Below are 13,477 nucleotides of genomic sequence, written 5' to 3'. Positions count from 1 at the left end.
ACCTCAACATTGCCTATGTTCGCTAATTGTTTACTTGTATTTATCTGCTATTTTGCTTACTACCTCATTTTATGCACAATCACAAAACTGCATTTCCTTTGCATGTACGCTCTCCAACCTATACTGTATTTCCTATGTATGTAACAACCCATACCGTATGTATGCAACAACTTACTAAAAGCGCCCAGATACCTCTGGGTCAGGTGCGCTATAGAAAATAAAATAAACAAACAAACAAACAAACATGCCCATAGTGACACTCAGCCGGCTGTGAAATAAACCATAACCACAGTTCGAGCCCACATTACTAAACCGCTCCTAATCCACATTTACACCCAAGCAAGTGGACAATGTAGTGCTTTTTGTACCACAGTTTCTCAGATTTCCGGGTATCTAGGTGTGCTTTTTGTATAAATACCACATCTGCATGCTTATCCCTGAGATCATCTAATAGCATGCCTCTTTTGATCAGGTTGCCCAAGCCCTGTATATTCAGCGCTATGAAAGGACTGTTACCACTTGTAAGCAATGAACACAATATATAAATCACAGCTTCTTTCATAACCTGAATGTATCATCAGTTGTACTATTTGCGCCCTCCGTAAGCTTGGATTTGACATATTGACGTCCAACTCAACCTGCGGCTCAAATTTAGCTTGGTGTTTGGAGGTTCAATGTGAACTTGAAGCTGGTTTTGACGTACCTCTACTATGAATGCTTCCTGACTCAGATTCAGATTAATGTGTTGGCATTTGGAATTTGTTTTAACACAGATAGGCTGAAAACTAGAGTTCTGCGGCTATGAGGATGACACAAGGCAGTCGTCCAATTTTTCACAATTGACACCACAGAGAAGGAGCAGAGCTTGGATTTGGAAGGGAAGGAGAAAAGCTTTTAAAAGCAACTCCACGCTGCCCAGGGCCCCCATTGCCACATGCCGACATAGAGGTACTGCCTGCTGCTGCGGGTCAGCAGAATTTGAAATTCGGCGGGCGGAATCGAGGGAGCGAAGAGAGAGTCTGTCTGTCCGGGACCGGGAGTCAGACGGTCAGAACAGAGAGGAGCAGCTGCCTGCAGCACGCCACCACACACCATGGAGCTGGAATCTGGAGAAAATGTAAGTTACTAGTGTGAGTGTGTGTGTGTGCTGCTGTGTGAGCTGCCGGCACCCAGGCCGACAGAAGCAAATCGCTATTCATTCCTTTTGTGACACGGTTTTTGCTAGTAGCTTGGTTGACTGATTTGATTTGATTTTAGGTATTTATAATGCTTGGACGTAACCGTATAGCGGCACAGTTGGAACAAAATTCGAACAGAGCAGAGGATGAACTAAAAACAATTTCAGCAGCAGGAACAGCAAATATAATGTAGCATTGCATATTATCTAAATAAAAATGCCTTAAGTGCTTTGCAAAATTGATAAAGTGTTTTGAGGGTCTTGATTTCTCCGAGAATACTATTCCAAAAATTTGGACCAAGAACAGCAAATCTTCTGTCTCCCATTGATGTACATACTGAGGGGGGAACAGTCAGGAGTAGGCGATCTCTAGATCATTTGCATCTAGACGGTTGATCGCAACAAATCTGATCTCTCAAGTAGGTTGGGTCCAGCCCATTCATGCATTTAAAGATACGGCACGCCACCTTATATTGAATGCGCTGTTCCACTGCCAGCCAACGTAGTGCACAACGAGATGGAGATACATGGGCAGATTTACCAAACCGGTAGACCAATCTGATGGCCGCATTCTGGGCTTTTTGAAGTCGCTGAAGTTGTTTAACCGGAATGCCCATCAACTGGGTGTTACAATAGTCTATATGGGTATTGGCTAAGGCACCCACCACCATAGCATGATATTCATTTGGGATATATGGTAAGCCTGCCGTAGGAGCTTCAATGAATAGTAAACTGCCTGTTCCATGGCTCCTACCTGGCCTTCACTGCCAAGGTTGTCCTGCCAAATGCAACCCAGGTTCTAAACCTTAGAGGCGAACCCCAATTTAGCACCCAAGATGGTAGGGATTGGCAGTTCCTTGACAGAAGTGAGTAAGTTTCTGGGTCCAAACTGAATAAGCCCTGTCTTGGATGTATTCCGTTGGAGCTGATTACTAGACATCTATTGGCTGACTTCCTCCAGACAATATTTACTCTTAATGAAGGCTTCATCAAAATTCGCAACTCTGATGAGGATTTGGGTATCGTAAGCATAGGAGTGCTAATTCATGCCATGATACCACAAAATCTCCATCAAGGGGTGCAGATAAATATTAAAAAGTAAGGGTGACAATGAGGAAGGCAGTGGAACTCCACATCCCATTTTAGTGGGGTCTGAGGTGTAATCTCCCAACCTGACCTGTTGTTGACGGTTAGTCAAAAATGCTTCAAATCACTTAATGGCATGACCAGAGACCATACCCAAAACTCTCAATCTGTCAACTAAAATGTAATGGTTAACCATATCAAAGGCAGCGGACAGATCGAGCATCACCAATAGTGACAGCTAACTTCAGTCCGTGGCCTCTAAAGGGTCATCCTGAACAGTCAGTAGGGCCATCTCGGTTCCAAACTTAGGCCAGAAACCCAACTGAAAGGTATCTAACCGTAACTCTCTTTCCACAAAATCCTTCAACTGGCAGGTAACCACCTTCTCAAGGATTTTCGCAGGCATAGGGAGTCACGCAATTGGTTGGTAGTTTTGAAGAATCTCTGGATCCAGAAAAGTTTTTTTTAGTAATGAAATCAGAATAGTGTGTTTTAGTCTTTGGGGCACTACGCCCTGATTCAGGGATTTATTAGTAAACTGGTGTTACTTCCAGGGCCAAGGGCTTTGCTACAGAATCAGGTAGAGGAAATAGGGAGTCATTAGTAGGTTTTAATACTTGGACTAGCAAATGTACAGAATTCTCAGATACCTCAGATACCTCATGAAAATCAAAAAGAACTAATGTGCTTGTGGTCTGCAACTGTGTAGGTCCCACTAAAAACGGATCACACACCTGTCTTGCCCAATTTGGGACTACGTTTTGGACTCTGGCTGCGATGTCAATGTGAATGCGTTCAATTTTCTTATTTAAAAAAGTATTAAAAAGTTTGGCCTGTAGCAGGGAAGGTTCGATAGTGTTAGGGAGAATTCTCATAAATGGTTTATTTCCCTTACCTAATGAGTCCCTCAGCAGCTTTTCTGGATTTCTAGGGTTTATTTATTTCACCTGGTAAGAGTGTAAGCCTTTTTCCCACTCTTACATGTGTTTTGCTGTGTGTGTTTTTACCATTTGTGTGATCTTGGGCTCTGGAGCCTCACCTACTTCATGAGCATCATTTTTATGTGTGTTACACAGCACCTTCAGTGCAGTGACACAGGGTTGTCTTTTAGACTTCCCACTGACTCCATTTTTCTGGGACTGACTACTGACTCCCAGAAACATGTAAAGTTGCCATTAACTTTATGAAGTCTCTTTAAATCACAGACCCAGTACAACCCATCTTACATGGAGTATTGGAAAGGGTTAATTCTTATCCCTTTTTGTCTGTTTCTCTTGGAGTACTGTTTCGTTCCCTTTTCATCAAGACTTGGCTGGTGGCAGTGGTAACTACCATATTTTTCATACTGCGGTTATCTTATATAACCATGGTATTGTTTTAGGCTATTTTATTAGCCTCAAACATAAACCTGTTTGACCAAATATATTTTATTTCGGCTCCAGCTGTGTTTATTCGCAATTTCCTTTTGTTAAAGTCTTTCTCGTGTTTTACTCTGCACGCCAAACCAGGTTTGGTCCCTTTGTTCGCCATCTTTTCGTGGCATTCTGCATAGAAGCCCTCCTTAAGCTGCCTGAAAGTCTGGGTAGGCAGGATGTGAGGGAGGGGTCTTAGGACCCCTGCCATGGGTTCCCTTGGGAACCCAAGTCGCACTCCTGTTTGATTGGCTGGGTGGCTGTCCTTGCCAGGACAGCCACCCTGCTGTGTGATTGACAGCCAGGCTGTGTGAATGGGGGAAAACTGCATAAAAAGCAGGACTCTGGGACTGGAAGAGGACCCCTACAATGACTGAACCGCCCGTGAAGCCCTGCTGCAGGTCTGAATCTTCAGAATCCGATGACAGAGAAGATCCTACAGGAAACTTCTTCCCATGAGCTGGTGGGACCAAGCAGTTTGCCCAAACTGCAAGCCAGGACCCCTCCTCCGGTCGAATTCGCTTTACAGAGCTACAGTGGGCTGGATAGCCATGAAGGTCAGACCATGCTTGGGTTTTAAGGAGCACATCTTTTATTTGTTGTTTCGGTCTGCTGCCAGTTTCTTCCCTGGGTAGTGCAGGACCCTCCAGTCTTCCTTCTTCTTGTCAGTCCGACAGTCACTTCAGGAACTGTGAGCCTGCAGGAACTACCAGGAACGTCCGCCTCAGCTACAGCTTCTTCTCCGTTTTAAGGTACTATGCAAATCCGGTTGTTCGCTTTGTTCAACCGCGGCGAAAGTGTTTGAAATCTTTCGCCAATCCGAGGGCTTGTCGTTCTCTTCTCTTTGAACTGACTTTTCTACCAACCAACCTCGTCCGGAATCCGTGGCATGAACTTTACCGCAAACTACCCTGAACCGTGTGATCTGGAGCAAAAGAGTTTTGATCCATTGACTTTGACCCTAAGCCTTTTCTACCTGATTATATCATTGTGATTCCTCTTGCTCAATTGCCCTGAATACTTACCTGTTTGTGTGGTTCAATTTCTATTAACTTTGTCTTTCCCTCCCTTTTAAATTGCTGGAGTGCCATTTTGTTCCCACTTCAGTTTGTGAGCTTAACTTGTCTGGAACTTATTGGGAGTGGTGTGGTGTATTAAGATTGTGATTTTTAAACTGCTTTATGATAGTGAAATGTCATGTAACTAAAGAGTAAATAAATGAATATTCTTTTACTTAGAAACCTTGAGTCAGTGTTTGTTTGAATCCTAGTAATTGCTGTCCTTTGTGTAACTATTTGATACTGCTCACTTGCTCTTGAGATAAGTGTGGCTGCACAGCCATAGCTACAACTTTACTGTGTAGTACAGGCTTGTACCAAAGGTGAATTTGTACTGTCACTTGTAGTCTTAATTGTGTGCGGTGTTCCCAAAGGATACTTCTGCCTAACAGATAGTAGAGACCTTATAACTGGGTTCACAAAATTTGGAAACAATGGCGAAACATTAATACACTTCTTGCTATGCAAGCTCTCTCTGAAGTTTTACTCTCTTGCCATTTCTGACCTGTTAAACTGACCAGTTTTTGAGTGAACCAGGGGTTAGAAATCCTCTTCTTCTTAGGTTTTAAGGGTGCCGTCTTAGAACAGAGTGCATCCATAATCATTGCCCCTGCAGTGATTAATTTCTCACTCGGTAATAAGACATCAATGGAGGCAAGTGATTCCTTAACTTCACAACTTGAGATCTTATCCATGTCTAAAATAGGGGATCTTCTATTAGTATCTGCCTTTTCCCCCATAGGCAAGGTCAGAGTATTAAATTGTGCAGAATGATCAGACCGGTAAATTAGTAGCACCTCTGTCAGGGAGACGTAATTGCCTGTTACTATGAGCACATCCAGACAATTACCTTTTACATGGGATGACCTGGTCCCTAATAGGTGTAATCCATGATTGTCTAAAAGTTTCGAATATTCTTATGAATCTGACCTTGTGGGGTCGTCTAGACAAATATTTCAATCTCCCATAAGTAGTATTTCTTTATATTTACTCCCTGAGATTGTTAGAAAGGAGTCAAGGTTCTGCAGGAACTTTCGACATTGGTCCAGGAGGTCTATACCCCAGTAATATGTGACTAGTGGACTTTTTGGATAATTTAAAAGTTATCTCTCTCACCTGTGATTCATCACCCTATTCAAGTGTATTTGGATGTGAGACTTGTAGTGCAGCCCTATAAATGACTGCAATGCCCCTCCCCTCTTGCCTATGCGATTTTTACATTGTATAAGAAATTCCTCTCGGACTAATTACTGGAATTAGCCCTGAGAGACATCCGATAGGCAGGTTTCAGGCCAGTGGGGAGGATTTTAATAAAATGTGATGCAAATTGTGCATTTTGAAGAATATTTATTCAGTAATACTGGTCAAAACTACTAGCTGCATGGTGAAGTAACTTACCAACAGGCCCACAAATAAGTGCCTGTACCCCCCCTTTCACCCAAAAAAACTGGCCCGCCCATACAGTGCTTATTTGCTTTATTTTTGTTCTGTTGTGGCTATATGTCGATATTTATTTTGTCATTAAAGCATGCCGTCAGTTGAACTTGCAGGAACACATTAGTGTCTCACTGTCTCGCCACCTTGTTCCCAGACCTTAATGCAATTTAAATCTCAGATTCATCCATGTTGCAAAATTAGGAGCACTGTGAGTTATTCAGATACTGTGTGGTAGCATAAGTGTTAAAAAAAGCCTTTCCCATATATGGTTTAACAGGGCAACGCATCAGTAAAATTGCAGTGAGCTAATAAGTAACTCCTACCTTCAATCAGCCTAGGAGAATCTGGTTAGCCTGGCGTCAACACTACCTACCAGCACCAGTCATTACGTTTGGTTCATCAATCCAACCTGAACCAGTGGCATAAAAACATACCTACATGACATTAACTTTTGATTGAGAATGAGTAAAATAAAGTATCGCATAACCTCAAGACAGTTGAAGCATAATAGGTCTATATAAGGGACAACAAAAACTGAAGTGTGTATACATTATATTTGTGTTTATTTAGTAGCTCCCTATTCATTAAGGTTGCTACAGTGCTACTGTGATAACTAAGCATCCACCACAAGTTCAAATGGATAGAAAATCTGTGTAGCTTTCCTTCTGTTTCTGCAGAAGTAGGGAATAGAGCAACATCATGAATCCAGAGTCATCAAAAGCAAAAATATCTGGAGCCACACGACGAAAACAGGTCAGCAAACAGAAACTTGCTGAAGCAGCAAAATCCTCTCAAGCCCATTTTGTCTGCTTTCAAGATCTCAGCTTCCCTGACAAGCAGCAGCAAAGGTAAGTTATTGCCCATTCAAGTAATGCCACTGCATGATGTTACCGTAATTACAAGGTTATTTCAATCTTTGCTTTCAAGACTCAGTAACAAAACCCCCTTCATTCTGTCCCGACACTGTTACCCAGCCTGATCACTCAACAGACACTGTTACCCAGCCGGAAGTTAAGCTTGGTCACACAACTGCTGATTGCACTGAAACTGTTGAAGATTCCAAGGTTGGCTCACAAGTAGCACAATAAGACATGGATACTGAGGATATTGGGGAATGCAGTGAGATTGTAAAAATGCAGGTCACACCTGATATGCAGCAAGATTATCCAACAGAGCCATACCTCTTTCACAGCAGGGCAATGTCTACACCTTTAGTTCAAGCACTTCTTGCAGTTGGTCCATGTCTGCCTGGATTAAAAGAAGGCTATACAAAATGTCCATATGACTCCAATCTTTGAAGATTTAACCCAGAATGGTATAAACAAAAAAGATATATTTAACAAAAGAAGGGATGCATACATAATCAATAAAACAACATTCTGTACCCTATGATATTAAATGCAACCACTTAGCAAATATGGGCTGCAACTAGTATAATTAAACACTTATACAAAGTTTTCCTAAAATATCAAATTTTAATTCATTTGCTTATTCTAGCACAATAAAAAACATTAAAAAACATATATACACAACATATCAGTATACAATGATAAAATAATTATTCTACCTCACAGAATCAAGTTCACAAATGCTTGAAACCAACACAGTAGCAACTAAATTTTTCTTGCTTCCTACTGTGTCAACATAGCCCAACTCATATAAGTTTCAGTCTTTGATGTTGTAAATAATTGGACATTCTTCAGGAGCAGAAATTTGTCTTGTGCTGTCGGTAGGTTTTTTCGTTCCTCTATACTCCCGGTTTCTATATCTAGGGGTACATATAAACATAAACACATTACTAACTGGGCATTTTGGGTTTGATTACTCAACCTAGCCATCGCTAATCACCAATAGGGTGCACAAGTATACAATTAATAATATACCTTAGCCAAATAACTTGTAGCGATAAATGTCTTCAAGCCAAATAACAGTTTCAATTCTTGTTCTTCACCTTTCTAGTGGTATGGAGAGTTCACTCTACTAGACCAACACCTAAAACCAATTTGAAAGAACTACCTTTAATGAGGGTAAACACTTCCCAACTTCCTCCACCAATTCCACCAAAAATGTATATAACGGCAGGCACTTAAACCCCACCCTTGGTCATGGAAATAGGTTTCCTCTTTGGGGAGAGCGATTCCTATTACTCTCTTGGTACGAGATTAGGAAGGAGACCTTCAATTCTACGTTACACCAGTGTGGGTAAGACATTCAACTTCTTAGCAGTAGTGGATCTGGCAATACAAAAGACTCAGTGAGTTTGAAGTCATTATGTTTGAAACACCTAGAAAATCAAAGTTCCACAACAGCCCTTACCTTAATTCCCTTTAACTGCTTTAATTCAATTGGACCTAGGGACCACATTTTTCAAATCCAGTTCAATCCAGATCATGCCCCTCATTCCGAGTTTGGAGGTAACCACGCCGCTATTTGCGGCATGGTTGCCTCCAAAATCGTTCCGACTCCGGCCTGGTGAATGGAGTAATTACCGGTCCATTCCGAGGTCGGCGGGACCGGTAATTCCCCATTCACCAGGGTCATTCCCCATTCCCATTTGAGCCCCCATAGGGCTCAATGGGAAGGCGGCAATAACGGAACCGTAAATTATGGTACCGTCATTGACCCCGGTGTCCCTTTGCGGGTCCCGTCCTTAACGCCTGCTAAAAGCTAAAAGCAGGCGTTAAGGAAGGACCCGCAAAGGGAACACGTAGTAGGGCGCAAAGGGATTACCGGCACTGGTGTCATTACCGGTGCCCGGTATCCCTTTGCGCCCTACTTGTAATGACCCCCCCATGTCTTTCCACACAAAGGCCAATTGGGGCATCCACTGTCACCCATAAGCCTGTAGTATAAAAAGACATACGAGTTACCACACTGCCAGTCACTCCAATGCCTTCCATTACTGAGGATTGCCCATCAACCTACCTCTCACACGTGGGTCACATATATAAAGAGTCACCAGGAGGACAATCAGTAGCCTAGATGTACTCAGGCCTCCACCGCTAAACATACCGCATTGGGCGCATCGCGTCGCGATATGCGTGACGTGATGACGTCATCGCACGGTAAGTTACGCCCCATTTATTATTGCGGCCGTTGCCCTGACAACCACACGACAACAAAGCTACCTCCGAGCCAAAGTACAAAGAATAATCTGTAAGCCTGGAGATCATTGCAAGGTCTGTACACCCGTATCCAATGTCAATATAGTTACATCTAGACATCAATCTGTGTGGATCTAGTTTCCATCTCTTAATCTGATTACCGCCACAAGACATATACAGACCAACTGGCCGCCTTCTATTCTAGTGGGTGGAGATGTAATATCACACCAGACCCTGGTTATTCAATTTCGCATTCAGCGATTCGATGTGCAATGTACACTGGAAAGGACACAGGTGGATATGTCCACAACCCCTCAGGAGGGTAAGATGTAGGTAAAATATATGGACCATGTGCACAAAAGATACAGAAGGATACACTAAATAACCCTCAGAAGACTAGGATGTAAGTCAAACCTAAGTTCTTGCATTGCATTGTACATTTGTATTTGTTAATAGTAGCATAAAGATGGTAGCTAAATAGGACAGTCCTAAGTCCTTACATTACATTGTACATTTGTATTTATTAATAGCAGCAAAAAGATGGTAACTAAAAAGGAAAAACCTATCAGGAAGTGCAAAACTCAAACCAACGAGCTATTAGAAGACAGCTCTCATTTAATATTGTGCCACTCAATATTTTCATTCAACCCTATCACATGGCTGTTTGTTAAAAAAATGAGTTTCTGCTCCAAATTAATTAGTTTCCTATAAATTTCTTCCTGAGTTCTCCCTTTCACCTTCTTCAAAATACACCACTCGAATTCCATAAAAGAATGCCCTTTCTCTTTGTAATGTTTCACTAGTGGGGCTTTGTCAGTATGGTTCTTAGGACAGCTCTTGTGCTCGATCATACGTGTCTTGCACTTCCTGTTAGTCTTCACTATGCACAACAATGCACACAGACATTTAATAATATAGATTTACGTTCTCTGTTTGACAATTGGTATGTTCCTTCAACATCCATTCAGAGTTCAAACCTAGATTCACAGACGTCATTTTGCGAGTTAAAGGGCACATGACACAGTCCCCACAAGGATGGTGTCCCACTACTCTAGGTAGCCCCCACAGTGCACTTTGTATGGCAACAGAATTGCCAGTCTTGTGTATGTCATTTTTCATTACTGTTACGAATGTTGGTACTTTTTTCGAAAGCCACCAGTGGTGGCGGAATGGTCATGGTCTTTCTCCAATTCTTGCGGATGATGTTCTTCACCTTGTTGGAGACATTACTGAAGGTATTCACAAACACCAGAGGCCTCTCGTATAGATCTTTATTCTTCTTTTCAAAGAGAGCCTCCCGGTTATTGTTGAATGCTCGCTTCACTGATTGTTTGACAATTTTGGCTGGGTAACCTCTGTCTGTCAATTTGTCAATCAGTATGTTAGCACCCTCTTCATAATCGTGTCTCGTGCTGCTGTTGCATTTAAGATGCAAAAATTGCCCAAAAGGCAAGTTGTCCCGTACATGCTTAGCATGATGACTCTTATAATGAAGAAGTGCATTTCTGTCAGTACTTTCACAAAGGGTTTCATCCAAAGTTGGTTGTCTTTCTGGTAGATCGTCAAATCCAAAGAGTTGACTTCAATGGTGCTCATAGATGCTATGAATTTCAAGTACCTGTTCTGATTATTTAGCCAAGCCAACAAGTTGTTCGCCTCTTCAATGGACCCATGCCACACCATGAAGACGTCGTCGATATATCTCAACCATTGTATTATATCGGGTCTAAATGGATTGACCCCCGAATAGATCACAGTTTGTTCGACCATATCGACGTACAGGTTGGCTAGATTAGGGGGGACTGTTTCATGTGCCATTTAACTCGCAAAATGACGTCTGTGAATCTAGGTTTGAACTCTGAATGGATGTTGAAGGAACATACCAATAGTCAAACAGAGAACGTAATCTATATGATTAAATGTCCGTGTGCATTGTTGTACACAGGGAAGACTAACAGGAAGTGCAAGACACGTATGATCGAGCACAAGAGTTGTCTTAAGAACCATACTGACAAAGCTCCACTAGTGAAACATTACGAAGAGAAAGGGCATTCTTTTATGGAATTCGAGTGGTGTATTTTGAAGAAGGTGAAAGGGAGAACTCAGGAAGAAATGTATAGGAAACTAATTAATTTGGAGCAGAAACTCATTTTTTTAACAAACAGCCATGTGATAGGGCTGAATGAGAATATTGAGTGGCACAATATTAAATGAGAGCTGTCTTCTAATAGCTCATTGGTTTGAGTTTTGCACTTCCTGATAGGTTTTTCCTATTAAGTTACCATCTTTATGCTGCTATTAATAAATACAAATGTACAATATAATGTAAGGACTTGGGACTGTCCTATTTAGCTACCATCTTTATGCTACTATTAACAAATACAAATGTACAATGCAATGCAAGAACTTAGGTTTGACTTACATCCTAGTCTTCTGAGGGTTATTTAGTGTATCCTTCTGTGTCATGGTCCATATAATTTACCTACATCTTACCCTCCTGAGGGATTGTGGACATATCCACCTGTGTCCTTTCCAGTGTACATTGCACATTGAATCGCTGAATGCGAAATTGAATAACCAGGGTCTGGTGTGATATTACATCTCCACCCCCTAGAATAGAAGGCGGCCAGTTGGTCTGTATATGTCTTGTGGCAGTAATCAGATTAAGAGATGGAAACTAGATCCACACAGATTGATGTCTAGATGTAACTATATTGACATCGGATACGGGTGTACAGACCTTGCAATGATCTCCAGGCTTACAGATTATTCTTTGTACTTTGGCTCGGAGGTAGCTTTGTTGTTGTGTGGTTGTCAGGGCAAGGGCCGTAATAATAAACGGGACGTTATGTGATGCCATCGCGTAACGTACCGCGCGATGACGTCATCATGTCACGCATATCGCGACACGATGCGCCCCATGCGGTATGTTTAACGGTGGAGGCCTGAGCACATCTAGGCTACTGATTGTCCTCCTGGTGACTCTTTATATATGTGACCCACAGGGGAGTTGCTGGGTCTGGAAAAGACCCGGGGCTACGCTGATTTCGGAACTGTTGGGACTGGGGGCTAGCTAGTCTTTTGGCTGTAGCTCCTGTGATTCTATCCGGGGCTACAACCAAAAGATCAGGGGCTATACCCCCCTTAGCCCCTCCCTAGCAACGCCCCTGGTGACCCACGTGTGAGAGGTAGGTTGATGGGCATTCCTCAGTAATGGAAGGCATTGGAGTCACTGGCAGTGTGGTAATTTGTATGTCTGTTTATACCACAGGTTTATGGGTGACAGTGGATGCCCCAATTGTCCTTTGTGTGGAAAGACATGGGGGGGTCATTACAAGTAGGGCGCAAAGGGATACCGGGCACCGGTAATGACACTGGTGCCGTTAATCCCTTTGCGCCCTACTACGAGTTCCCTTTGCGGGTCCATCCTTAACGCCTGCTTTTAGCTTTTAGCAGGCGTTAAGGACGGGACCCGCAAATGGACACCGGGGTCAATAACGGTACCGCAATTTACGGTTCCGTTATTGCCGCCTTCCCCCTTCCCATTGAGCCCTATGGGGGCTCAAATGGGAATGGGGAATGGCCCTGTTGATGGGGAATTACCGGTCCCGCCGACCTCGGAATGGACCGATAATTACTCAATTCACCAGGCCGGAGTCGGAACGATTTTGGAGGCAACTATGCCGCAAATAGCGGCATGGTTACCTCCAAACTCGGAATGAGGGCGATGATCTGGATTGAACTAGATTTGAAAAACGTGGTCCCTAGGTCCAATTGAATTAAAGCAGTTAAAGGGAATTAAGGTAAGGGCTGTTGTGGAACTTTGATTTTCTAGGTGTTTCAACCATAATGACTTGGAACTCACTGTGTGTTTTGTATTGCCAGATCCACTACTGCTAAGAAGTTGAACGTCTTACCCGCACTGGTGTAACGTAGAATTGAAGGTCTCCTTCCTAATCTCGTACCAAGAGAGTAATAGGAATCGCTCTCCCGAAAGATGAAACCTATTTCCATGACCAAGGGTGAGGTTTAAGTGCATGCCGTTATATACATTTTTGGTGAAATTGGTGGAGGAAGTTGGGAAGTGTTTACCTTCATTAAAGTTAGTTCTTTCAAATTGGTTTTAGGTGTTGGTCTAGTAGGGTGAATTCTCCATACCACTAGAAAGGTGAAGAACAAGAATTGGAACTGTTATTTGACTTG

Source organism: Ambystoma mexicanum, chromosome 2p (assembly GCF_040938575.1).
Source record: "Ambystoma mexicanum isolate Mex_15411 chromosome 2p, UKY_AmexF1_1, whole genome shotgun sequence".
NCBI classification, from domain to species: domain Eukaryota; kingdom Metazoa; phylum Chordata; class Amphibia; order Caudata; family Ambystomatidae; genus Ambystoma; species Ambystoma mexicanum.
The sequence above is the reverse complement of the archived record's forward strand: the minus strand, read 5'-3'. Positions refer to the sequence as shown.